The sequence below is a fragment of the Arvicanthis niloticus genome, unplaced genomic scaffold (genome assembly GCF_011762505.2).
Source record: "Arvicanthis niloticus isolate mArvNil1 unplaced genomic scaffold, mArvNil1.pat.X pat_scaffold_599_arrow_ctg1, whole genome shotgun sequence".
In the NCBI taxonomy this organism is placed as follows: Eukaryota; Metazoa; Chordata; class Mammalia; order Rodentia; family Muridae; genus Arvicanthis; species Arvicanthis niloticus.
The window spans coordinates 8346-20125 of NW_023046219.1; positions in this window are offsets into that span (position 1 = coordinate 8346).

The window sequence follows — 11780 nt, forward strand, 5'->3', positions numbered from 1 at the left end:
CCCTGCCCATAGTTTCCGCCCCAGATGCTTGCTCCTGTTCCCTGGACTAGTCACTTCTCCCTAGGTCTTCTGCAGGTGCCATGTCAGGCCACACTGAAAAGGGCTCATTCTTGACTCTTTCTTCTCCCTCACATTTCCTTCCCAGCTCCCCAGTCCCGTCCGTCCCATCCCCTCAGGAATCCTGCCAATGCCACGTCCGTTCTCTCAACCCTCCAGTGCTGGCTTGCTATAGAAGTTCCTCGATCGCTCACTGGCTTAAAATCAAAGGTTCTTTGATATCCGGATCAAGCCTTACCTTCCCGGATGGGTCCCCAGAGCCCAGAAGTTAAGCTGTTAACGCGTGTGGGCTCTTCGTGTAAGATTCATATAGGCTACTTACATTTATGTAATCTTTACTTTTAATAAGTATTTGTTTTTTTATTATTTTAATGGGGGGAGGCACATGAGTGTAAGTGTCTATAGAGGTCAGAGGTAGGATCCCCCTTGGGTTACAGGCAGTTGTGAGCCATCTGATGTGGGTGTTGGGAGCCAAACTCTCAGAAAGAGCGATATATGCTCACAACCACCGGGCCGTCTCTCCAGCCCCTACTGACTTTGTTTTTGTATACAGTGTCTCACAGAGCCCAAGCTGCTGGCATTGGGTTTGCATTCCTTTGGCTTCAGCCTTCCCAGTGCTAGAATTACAGAAATGCAGAGCTAAAACTAACTGAGACAGGATACCATATACTATACATTACTCTACAGCTCTGGCTGGCACACACTCCCTAGATAGGGATGGTCTTCACTTTCAGCAATCCTTCTGTCTCAGCCTCCAATTGCTGGGAATACAAGCATGTGGCAGCAGTTTATTTGTTTTTCTTTTATTTCTCCCTCCCTCCTGTGCTCTATCCTCCTTTCTCCTCCTTCTCTCCCCACCCCCACCCCCTTCCTTCCCCTCTTCTGTTCTAGGAATGAACTAGGGGCCTCTTACAAGCTAGGCCATTTAGCTACGTCCCTAGCACCTGCTAAGTCACTTTTCAAATGCCTAAACTCACCGTGTCTAAACCCCAAATGTTTGTGTGCCATGGGCTATGGTATTGCTTGAAGATTTTTCAAAATCTTTTTTTTTTTTTTTTTTTTTTTTTGCCTGTTTGACCATCACACAGCACTGAGGAGTCAACTCCCAACAGCCGTCCTCCCCATGTTAGGTGCCATCCTCCCATTTAGCCCACAATGGCACTTAAAATACTCCGTGTGTTATTTTGAGGAGGGTCTCCCTCTGTGGCCCACTGGCCTAGGACTCTTGACAATCCTGCTGCCTCATGCTCTCAGGTGCTGAGATTGTGTCTTGCTAAATTGCCCCGGGTAGCTTTGGATCTGTTCTGTAGTCCAAGCAGGCCTTGGGTTTGCATTGTCTTGTTCTCTGGCCCTGGAGCTGGGATTACAGGCCTGGCGATCAGGCCCTGTAAGAAATACTACATTTTAGTTGTCTCAGACCAGCCTAGATCATATGAGATCCTCTGTCAAAGGGGAAGGGGCAGGGAAGGAAGGAAGGAAAGAAGGAAGGAAGGAAGGAAGGAAGGAAGGAAGGAAGGAAGGAAGGAGAGAGAGAGAAAGAGAGAGAGAGAGAGGAGAGAGAGAGAGAGAGAGAGAGAGAGAGAGAGAGAGAGTTAGAGTTCCGGACCTGCCAAGGCCTATATTGTAAGACCGAATCTTAAAACAACACAAAAGCCAACCTTTTATTTTCTATTACAATAATAGTGAGTGAAAAATACAGTACAGTCCTGGGTGTGGTGGCAAGATTTGTAATGCCAGCACTAGGGAGGGGAAGGTGAGGCAGAATAACCTCGAATTCAAGGACAACCTGGGTTACTTAGTGAGACACTGTCTGGAAAAAAAACAAAAACAAAAACAAAAAAAACCAAACTCCTGCTGTGGTGTTGGTAGACCAGTACTACAGTCAAGATCAGTTCAGGGCTAGGTTTGGCTATACTTCAAGCTTGAGGCCAGGTTGCTTGTTTTTGATGGAGGAGTAAGTAAAAAACTAATAAAATGGTTCATGTGCAATAAAGGAGGGGCACAGAGATTTCTAGGTGACGCTATCTTGTAAACTTTGCTTTTGGACTCATGTACATATTTAATATCATTAAAAAATGAAATTGAAAAGTTAAGATGGCAGCTCGGAAGCACTCGACTCAGACCACATGCCAGTTTGCAGGCAGTTCCATGATGTGCTGGCACCTCTTGCCTGACCTCTGTTGGCAGACCCTCTTGAACTGCCAGCTCTACCCCACCCGTGTGGGTGGTCCTCGGCACCGTGGAGCCTGGAGGAAGTAGAGGAGGTACTACAGCAGCACCTGCTGTGGGGCACTGCTAAGAGCCGTAGTGGACAAGCAGGCCAAAGCATGAAGACAACCTAGGTCAAAACATACACAAGCATGGCACGGGAAGGTTCTGACCAGGTAGATAACACCTCTTGGTTCCGGGAGATCTGGATGTTCCCAGCAGCCAGACTCCCAAATACCGAGGAAAGCACTGTGATCAGCGGGAAGGGCGGGTCGTTAACAGCGGCACAGGCTTCCACTGTGATGACAGGCTGCTCTAGGACAGGCTGCCACAGTGAATCCATTCCTAGCAACTGATCTGGGGACCAACCCACTAAAGCCAGGGTGAAGCTGGTACCCAACGTGTGTCGTGTCGCCAACACACTACCAGCATGTGTTGTTGAATGGAATGCAAACTCCACGAGTAGCTGTCTGAGAAGAAAACATAATTCCCCAGGCCCTGGCAGTGCCCCAAATTCAGTGATATATACTCTTTTGTTCGCTCCAAACAGAGGCAATTTGAACTATCAGATAATATTTTGGGTCACTTTTCTTGATTTCTGTCTTTATAATCCTAGATACTCATCTCTCTCATCTCTCGCGGTCTTTCTAGGAGAGAGCCAATCCTGAAGTGAGAAGCCAGTTGAAGTACACCGGTCACCTGTAGTACCACGCATGGCCACAGGGTGGCACCGAAACTTAAAAACAGGTTTTCTAGGGCAGGCTTCTGAAAATCAAGGTCGTGGAAAAAGTCAGGACAGACAAAGGTCACTTAGTTTCATTGCCGTATAACATAAAGTGTGACTATCTAGTTTCTACCATCTAATATGCCCCTTAGGCTGAAAGCCTACTATAAGCAGAAAACCCTAAACTTCCAGACGCTAGAAGCCCTCCCTCCCCCATCCCACAGCCAGACCCAGACCTTTTTCCTCTAAATATCTCTCATAGCGAGGGGTTAGGGCACATTCCAGAGATCCCAGAACTTGGGAGGCTGAGACAGGAAAACCGCCTCGAGTAGAAGGCCATCCTACAGCACACAGTAAATTTTAGGCCAGTCAGAACCACAGAGTGAGAGACCCTGTCTTTGGGGGAAAAGCAGCCTGTCATCAGATCCCTGGATGCATTTCTTGATCTCTTGATTCCCTTACTCCAATCCACCTGCTCGATTCCATCCTAACCCAATCTACCTCTTCTTTCACATTTTCCTCATTCATCTACTTAAAATGTTTTCTTTTCTTTTTTTTTTTTTTTTTTTTTTTTTTTTTTTTTTGAGACAGGGTTTCTCTATATAGCCTTGGCTGTCCTGGAACTCACTTGGTAGACCAGGCTGGCCTCGAACTCAGAAATCCGCCTGTCTCTGCCTCCCAAGTGCTGGGATTAAAGGCGTCCGCCACCACCACCCGGCCTTAAAATGTTTTCATTGTTGCAACCAGAGTCTAGAACACAAATCTCACTGCCTCTCTTCATATCTGTAGAAGCTGAGAAAGCTTAGTTCCTGTCCACGACTCCAGCATCAGTCTGCTCTCTCCAGCTTCCCTAGGCTTCAGGATCCCTGGCTTCCTGTCCGTTTGGCAAACAGACAGGCTTATCTAGAACTGGCTCCTCCCTCGTCTGGAATGCTGTTTCCACAGATCTCTGCAGGGCTGACTCCTGCCCTTGGATCTTTGGAAATCCTCCAATGAATGTCCTAGCCTTTCCTCACCCTTAGTCCTATGATACAGCTTCTTCTGCCTGGAGATAGTCCCCAGCTACAGCATCATCGAGCGCACCCTCACAAGTCACAGGCAGGGAAGAGACAGGAACTGTTGTGTTCTTTCATCTTGTCTGTGCCCTACGAGCACTGGCATGTTTTACAGCACCCTAACTTCTGTGATGGAGACTATAAAAACCTCACCTCTCATTAAAGAAGAAGGAGGAGAAGGAGGGCAGGGCGGAGGAGGAGGAGAAGTAGTAGTAGTAAATAAATGTGGCTAGGAGTTAAGAGTGGCGGTGAAAAAAAAAAAAAAGAAAGAAAGAAAGAAAGAAAGAAAGAAAGAGCCGGGTGGTGGTGGCACACGCCTTTAATCCCAGCACTTGGGAGGCAGAGGCAGGCGGTTTTCTGAGTTCAAGGCCAGCCTGGTCTACAGAGTGAGTTCCAGGACAGGCAGGACTAAACAGAGAAACCCTGTCTCGAAAAACCAAAAAAAAAAAAAAAAAAAAGAGTGGCGGTGAACACTTCTGACGCCAGCGCTCTGAAAACAGAGGCAGGAAGGTTTCTGTGAGTTCGAGGGCCAGCCTGATCTACATAGTGAATTCTAGGAAAGCTGGAAGTACATAGTGAGACACTGTCTCAAATCAACAAAACAAACCAACAAAAATGTTTGTTAGCCCTGGCTATCTCGAGTGTGCCACCACATGAAGCTAAGAGACGGCTTGATTAAGTTAATTAACTGGCTTATTTTTAAAGACTTTTTTTTGAGACCGGATCTCACTATGTACTGTAAGACCCCCATCCCGCAAGGGGACCCTCTGTAAGACCCCCCCGCAAGGGGACCCTCACTCAAGTCCGGACCTGCACGCCCCAAGGACACACGAGAGACCTTCTTGATGCAATTGCAGAGGAGGTTTAATGACGAGGGCCCTCGGGCTGGAACATATCTCACACAGGAGATAGAGGTTCTGCGCGCCTGGACCCAGGGAACTTGGGATATTTATCGGTAGGGGTTGGGGAGAGCGGGAAAATTTGGCGCGGTTACATATGATTGGATATTTCAAACATCAGCAACTTGCAGAACTGGCAGAACTTGCAGAAACTCGGACCTCCCAGAAAAGGGAGGGAGAGAAAAGTAAACACCAGATAGCCCATTACTCACTTGGGCTAGTTTGGACTTGTCTGGGCATGCCCTTGTATGCCTTTATTTTTTGTCACCCTGCCCCTGCAGGGGCTTAATATTTTTATTATGACTATATTTAACAAATTGTTGGTGGTCTTTGCTGACCATGAATTTTTGTTATTGTTACAATGCTGCTTTCAAATTTTGTTCTCACATTCCTACTCCTTTTGTTTGGAATAACTTTAATCTTAAAGTTAAAGATCAGTACCTTCTATCTTGTCTCTTATAATCTCATCTCTTTGTCTTAACATCATTAATTGAACAGTATCTATTTTTAGTTCTAACAAAAGCTAGCAATCTATTTATGACACATGGGCCTAAAACCAAAAGTAAAATATTATTATTATCAAGAGACCGGCCACAGCAGAGAGTAGGGTCATCAACCTCAAGGGCACTTATTGAACCAACTTTGTTGTGTCTCTCTATCTTTCTGTCTCTGGTCTAACCTTTTTTTAAGTCCCTGCATTGAGTCTTAGACTACCCCAGTGTGATCAGCATAAAAACAACAATCTTCTTTGAGGGCTGCATACAGTCCTCTATCTTTAAGAAACAGCAAGTCTAATCTTTTTTTCTGTTCTGCAGAACAATATCTGAAAGGGAAGTACTGATTGTTCTAAGGCTCTCAAATCTATATCAATGGCAGCTCTTAGCTATTGGAAATAACAGGGTGTCTGTATTAGTGTAGCCGTACCTGTTTTTATTCCTGCGGCCACTTCAAGTCCCAGTATGATAGCTAGGGTCAAAGAAATAGGCTCTCTGCAGAAGTGTCTAGGGCGTATCTCAAACTCACATATAAAAGTGTCTTCAGGGTGGTAATAAACCTAGGAGACTAGCTAGACAAGTACACAATAATCTTTGACCTCATCAAAGACAGAAGTAGATAAATAAAGGGTTAATCTTGAACTGTAAACTCACCATTTATCAATTTTAGGCACTAAGTTTCTGTTATCAGGACTCCTTGGGCTCTATTTTACTGACTAGGGGTCTCAAAAACATTTTCTTTTTTTTTGAAACACACTTCTAAAGTTGTCCTCTGACATATATATATATATATATATATATATATATATATATATATATATATATAATCAGATATATAATAAAGAGAAATTGCAAAAGGAACAAATCTATATAACTCTAGATTCGCATTTTAACTTCAATCTTGTAATCACAAGCTGTCATTTAACCTTGGTGTACACACTAAGTTTCACCCTCCAAGGTGGCATTTTCCCTGTGCCTCTGGGGTGGTCTCAGGAGTCAAGGCCTGCTGCTCTTTAGAAGACCTGGAGTTAAAGAGTAGGGGGTTGTTCAGGCATCTGGATCTTCTCCAGTTGGCATCAGTCAGGGGTGGTGATGGTGAACTTCAAGGAAGTCAAATGACCAACAGCTCCAGGAACAGTCTCTTAGTAGCCTGAAAAATCATTTTTCACACAAAATGGAACAAAGGGTAAGGAACAAAGACAAAGGACAGTCTCCAGCCAGTGCCAGTTCCAGAGAGCAATTAGTTTTAGGGTTCTGTATATTTTCTCTACCTGTCCTGAACTTTGGAAACAGTATAAACAGTGGAGCTTTTAGTTAGTCTCTAATATTTTTGACAATTCCTGACTTATCTTAGAGACAAAAGCAAGTCTGTTATCTGATCTAATTATCTCAGACATTTGAAAACCTTCGGAAGACTTTTATTTTAGGCTGTTCTCTTCTAGGTATTTTTTAATTCACTCTAAGTCTCATAAGCCTTTACTTGCTGGCATATCCCACACTATCTTATTATTTCTCTAGCCCAAAACCTGAAGTCTATTATATGCTTTAAATCTCTTAGCTGCTTGGTTGTACTCATATCTTAAGAGTCCATCTGTGTATTTAGCCTGGTAAACCCCCTTTGCTTTCTGGGGAGTATAGTTCTCCCTTCTTGTGTGCACCATTGTCTCTTTTCCTCTAGATAGCATCTGGCAGGATGGCTAGCAATCTGAGTTCTTTTTCTTATTCTGTGTTTTAAGTGAGGCCATCTCTTAGGCCCACAACTGGAACAGGCTGCCGTATCAAGACACATGATCTGTCTGGTTATTGTCTCAGGCCACTGAGTCTCCTCCCTTTTGGTGTCCTGGGCAACGAGTACTCACAGTTGCTGGCTTCATCAGGGTTTCCTCTCTTGGTATGTAGTCCTGCAGACATGGGCTGTGGCAAAAGCATACCTGTTGTCTATGCAGATGTTGGTCTTCTTGTCAGCCCCAAGTTCCAAGGTTGTTCTCTGCACCGATGATCTCAGGGGTAGGGAGTCAGTCCAGATGACATTTGTGTCCACCACAGTAGTGTTGGCTTGCCTCTGAGCAGCATGGAGAAAACTGCTTCCGTCTGAAAAGCAGGTTACCTCGGCTCCTGGCTGAAGTCAGTCTTTTATCCGTTGAATTCTTGTCAGTTAGTTGCAGCCCAGGAAGTGTTGTATCTGGATGTCCATCTTAGGGGGTATCTCCTCAACCAGACAGGGGATAGGAGCAGCCTAGGATGACCATAAATGAATGGGATACCCAGCCCATCTCTTAGTCCACCATTTTCGGGTAGTCCATAAATATATTTTGGCCCATTGGCCTGGAGGAGGACCCTGTCTATCTTAATCGCTGTCTTTACACAGAGCTAATATCTTCACCATCTGGGATGTTTTTCAAGGCCTGGGATTTCTTGTCCCTGGCTTCTATTTGTTAGGGCACTCTTGGACCTGACGCTGGCTCCTTTATTTGCAATGTGCAAACTGGTCCTTTTTTAAAGGAGTTTCTTATCTCTCTTTGATTGGAGTCCCTCTTCTCTGCTTTCTGTAAATTCTTTCCCTGACACCTTTCTTTTTTTTTTTTCCTCTCTCTAGACTTTCTATCTTTTCCACTCTTTTCCTCTAGACTTTCACAGCAACTTACAGTAAACCTTTTATCTTTTAATCTCTTCTCTATTCCTTTCTTTTAGACTTTCCCGGCAACCTTTCTCTACTCCTTAACCTTCTCTCACTTGCTATTATCACCAATAATTTTAACCCTGTCTATGATCCCATCTATCTTATCTTTCTTTTCTTTTTCTCTTTTCCTTTTTCCCTGATATAGTATAGTATATTTCCTAAATCTTTCAATGACTTGTTTTGTAGTCTCTCTAGCCTCTGAAGCCTTGTCTATACTGACAGAGTCTCTAGCTCTCTCAAGATCTGTCAATGGAATCTGGCGTGGGCCTTTGGGTGTCCCTTACCTTCTATAACCCACTGTTGACCACAGCCTGATCAATTGATGGGGTCCCCATGTCTGAGGGAACATTCTTTCGGTGTCCTCTCTTGTTCTTTACTCCTGAAGACTAGAACCTATAAGGGTCTTGTGGAAGAAAGGCTCTTATCTTATTTATTACTTTGATCACCTGTAAAAGCAGTAAATAGTCTTTTAGGACTCTGTACAGACTAATGTATCTGTGAGGCTGCATGACTGCTGTTCACATCACGCTAGAGACCACAATTTAATTCAGTCTGTAAACAGTACCTTGTCCATAGGTGTAATGTGAGCTCACCTCTGAAGCTCTAAGAAAGAAATTAAATCAGAACGAATATCATTTCACAGTAAGGACTATTACGATGTTAAAGATTTACACAGTATTAACAATTTTTAAAAGGCAACTTGAGTTACATTAGACACTCATTTGAATTTAACTTTTGGCAAAAATAGAAACCTTGGTCATAGTTCTATAAAAACCTTTTAAAAGTTATTTTGGATTAGAATATTGTTTTAGAAGTGATTTACAACAAGAACAGGAAAGTAAACATTTTATATCTAACATATGAGCACAAGTCTTTATTACTTTTTTAATTTTATCTTGTCTGAACTCTCATCTTTGAACCAAATCTTAATGAAAATCTCATATAAATAATGAAATTGTCTCAAACAGCAATGGCTTTTTTTTTTTTTTTTAACGGAAGCCTATATATATATTTTTCTGACTCAGGACAACCTGTAACTTTTTAGCTGTAATTTAAGAAAAAAGCACTCTTTCACATATTAAACTGGGAAAAATCATTATCAACTTTTTTATTACAGAAGCCAAAAAACTGCTGGCCCCCTTTTTCTGCTTTCTGCTGGTGCCCTTCTGGCCACAGAGCAGGGCGAATTATCAGTTAGCTGTTGCACGCTGTTGCTGTGCTGGGGAACCATGAGTTGTCGCCCTCCAAGTGTGGGCTGGGCTCGGGCACCCTCCATGTGCTGTTACCTGGAGTATACCCTATATGCGGTAGGCGGGCTGTAGGAACACGAACCGCGATAGTCGCCCCTTATTAAAGGACCTTCCCGCCTTTCTGCAGCTGTATTTTTGTACCGGCAGCTTCATTCCTCTCTGCCAGCAATCATGTTACCTATTTTTAACTCAAGATGTTTAACACAGTAGATTAACAGCTAACACACAGATGATTTGCCAAGAAAAGACACACACATATAAAAAATAACACAAATATCTCACCCTTCTCACGGGTGGTACATAAAACAAAGATAGCTCACCCCTGCCATGGGTGGCACAACAACAACAAAAAAAACACAGATAGCTCACCCCCACATGCTAATCGATCACTCCCAGCCTGCGCTGCTGCCCACACCTCAATTTATCATTGGTGGGAGGCTGGGAACTCGTCTCGCCTTTCAGACCGCAGTGGGCAGAAGACCTGCATGTCCTACCTCCTCCGTAGCCTCTGCTAACAGCAGAGAAACAGAATTTTCTCTTGGCTACAAGCTGTGGGACAGGAACTGCCTGTCTCACTGTTCTGCAGCAGCACTCACCTATCTATCTCTTTTTCTGCTGGTGGTCATGTTATCTCTTTTTAAACTTAGGATGTTTTACACAGTAATTTCAGTCCAGAAGAAAAGAAAAGAAACGACGATCGCCAGTCGGAGTCCAAGAACATATAAACCAAATAACACAGATAGCTCACCCCTGCCACGGGTGGCATAAACAACACAGATATCGCACCCCTGCCACGGGTGGGACAGAAAACACAGACAAACACACCTGGCCACATCGGCCAAACGCGACCTCAGATGGAGAAGCACACCACGTCTTCTCCTCCAGATGGAGAACTCCGTCTCCCAGATTCAGAAACTCAACGGTTGAATCTTTCAACCGCCCGGCCGAATCCCTCGACCATCAGATGGTCAAATCCCTTGACCTAGCTGGCTCTCCCAGCTCTTCTAGGGCGTCCCCCAGGGTTGCAGCTACCGCTGGTCACTAAGTCCTGACGGCCTGTAGTGACCACTGCCCGAAACCGAAACCATGGCACAGACACAGAAACCAAAACACAGAGACACAGACAGCAGCGCTGCACTCAGACACACTCCACTCATACAGACCTACCTCCAAGAGGTCTGTGTCGTGAGTCCTGGGGTCACGCACTTCCCGGCCCATGCACCAAAATGTAAGACCCCCATCCCGCAAGGGGACCCTCTGTAAGACCCCCCCGCAAGGGGACCCTCACTCAAGTCCGGACCGGCACGCCCCAAGGACACACGAGAGACCTTCTTGATGCAATTGCAGAGGAGGTTTAATGACGAGGGCCCTCGGGCTGGAACATATCTCACACAGGAGATAGAGGTTCTGCGCGCCTGGACCCAGGGAACTTGGGATATTTATCGGTAGGGGTTGGGGAGAGCGGGAAAATTTGGCGCGGTTACATATGATTGGATATTTCAAACATCAGCAACTTGCAGAACTGGCAGAACTTGCAGAAACTCGGACCTCCCAGAAAAGGGAGGGAGAGAAAAGTAAACACCAGATAGCCCATTACTCACTTGGGCTAGTTTGGACTTGTCTGGGCATGCCCTTGTATGCCTTTATTTTTTGTCACCCTGCCCCTGCAGGGGCTTAATATTTTTATTATGACTATATTTAACAAATTGTTGGTGGTCTTTGCTGACCATGAATTTTTGTTATTGTTACAATGCTGCTTTCAAATTTTGTTCTCACAGTACCTTCCAGTGGTCTTGGACACCCACAGACCTGTCTGCCTCTGCCTCTTGAGCTGTGTGCCACCATGCCTGGGAACTTATTTTAAATATCATGTATGAGTGTGTGCATTGAGTGTGAGTGTGTGTGTGTGTGTGTATGTGTGTGTGTGTATGTGTGTGTGTGTGTGTGTCCAGAAGAGGGCACTGGATCTGGAATTACAAGACGTTGTAAGCAGCATAATATGGGTGCTGGGAGCCGAATTTAACAAGAGTATTCTCTGCTCATTATTTGTTTCAATAGAGAGTTTCTCTGGGTAGCCTTGGCTGTCCTGCTTTGTAGATCAGGCTTGCTTTGAACTCACAGAGATCTGACTGCCTCTGCCTCCTGAGTACTAGGATTAACACCTGGTGCTGAGATTAATCACTGGGCCATCTCTACAATTTTTTTTTAAAGAGACATTTTAGTTTCTTGGTTTTTTTGTGACAGGATCTTATGTAGCTTGGTCTAGAACTGACTGTATATCTTAGCATGGCCTTGAATTTCTGACTCTCTTTCTTCCACCTCCCAAATGCTGGGACTGTAGGTATTTTCCCCCATCCAGCTTGAAGGTTCAACTTTATATGAAAAAGTCATTATAAAGTTTCACCATAGAGGG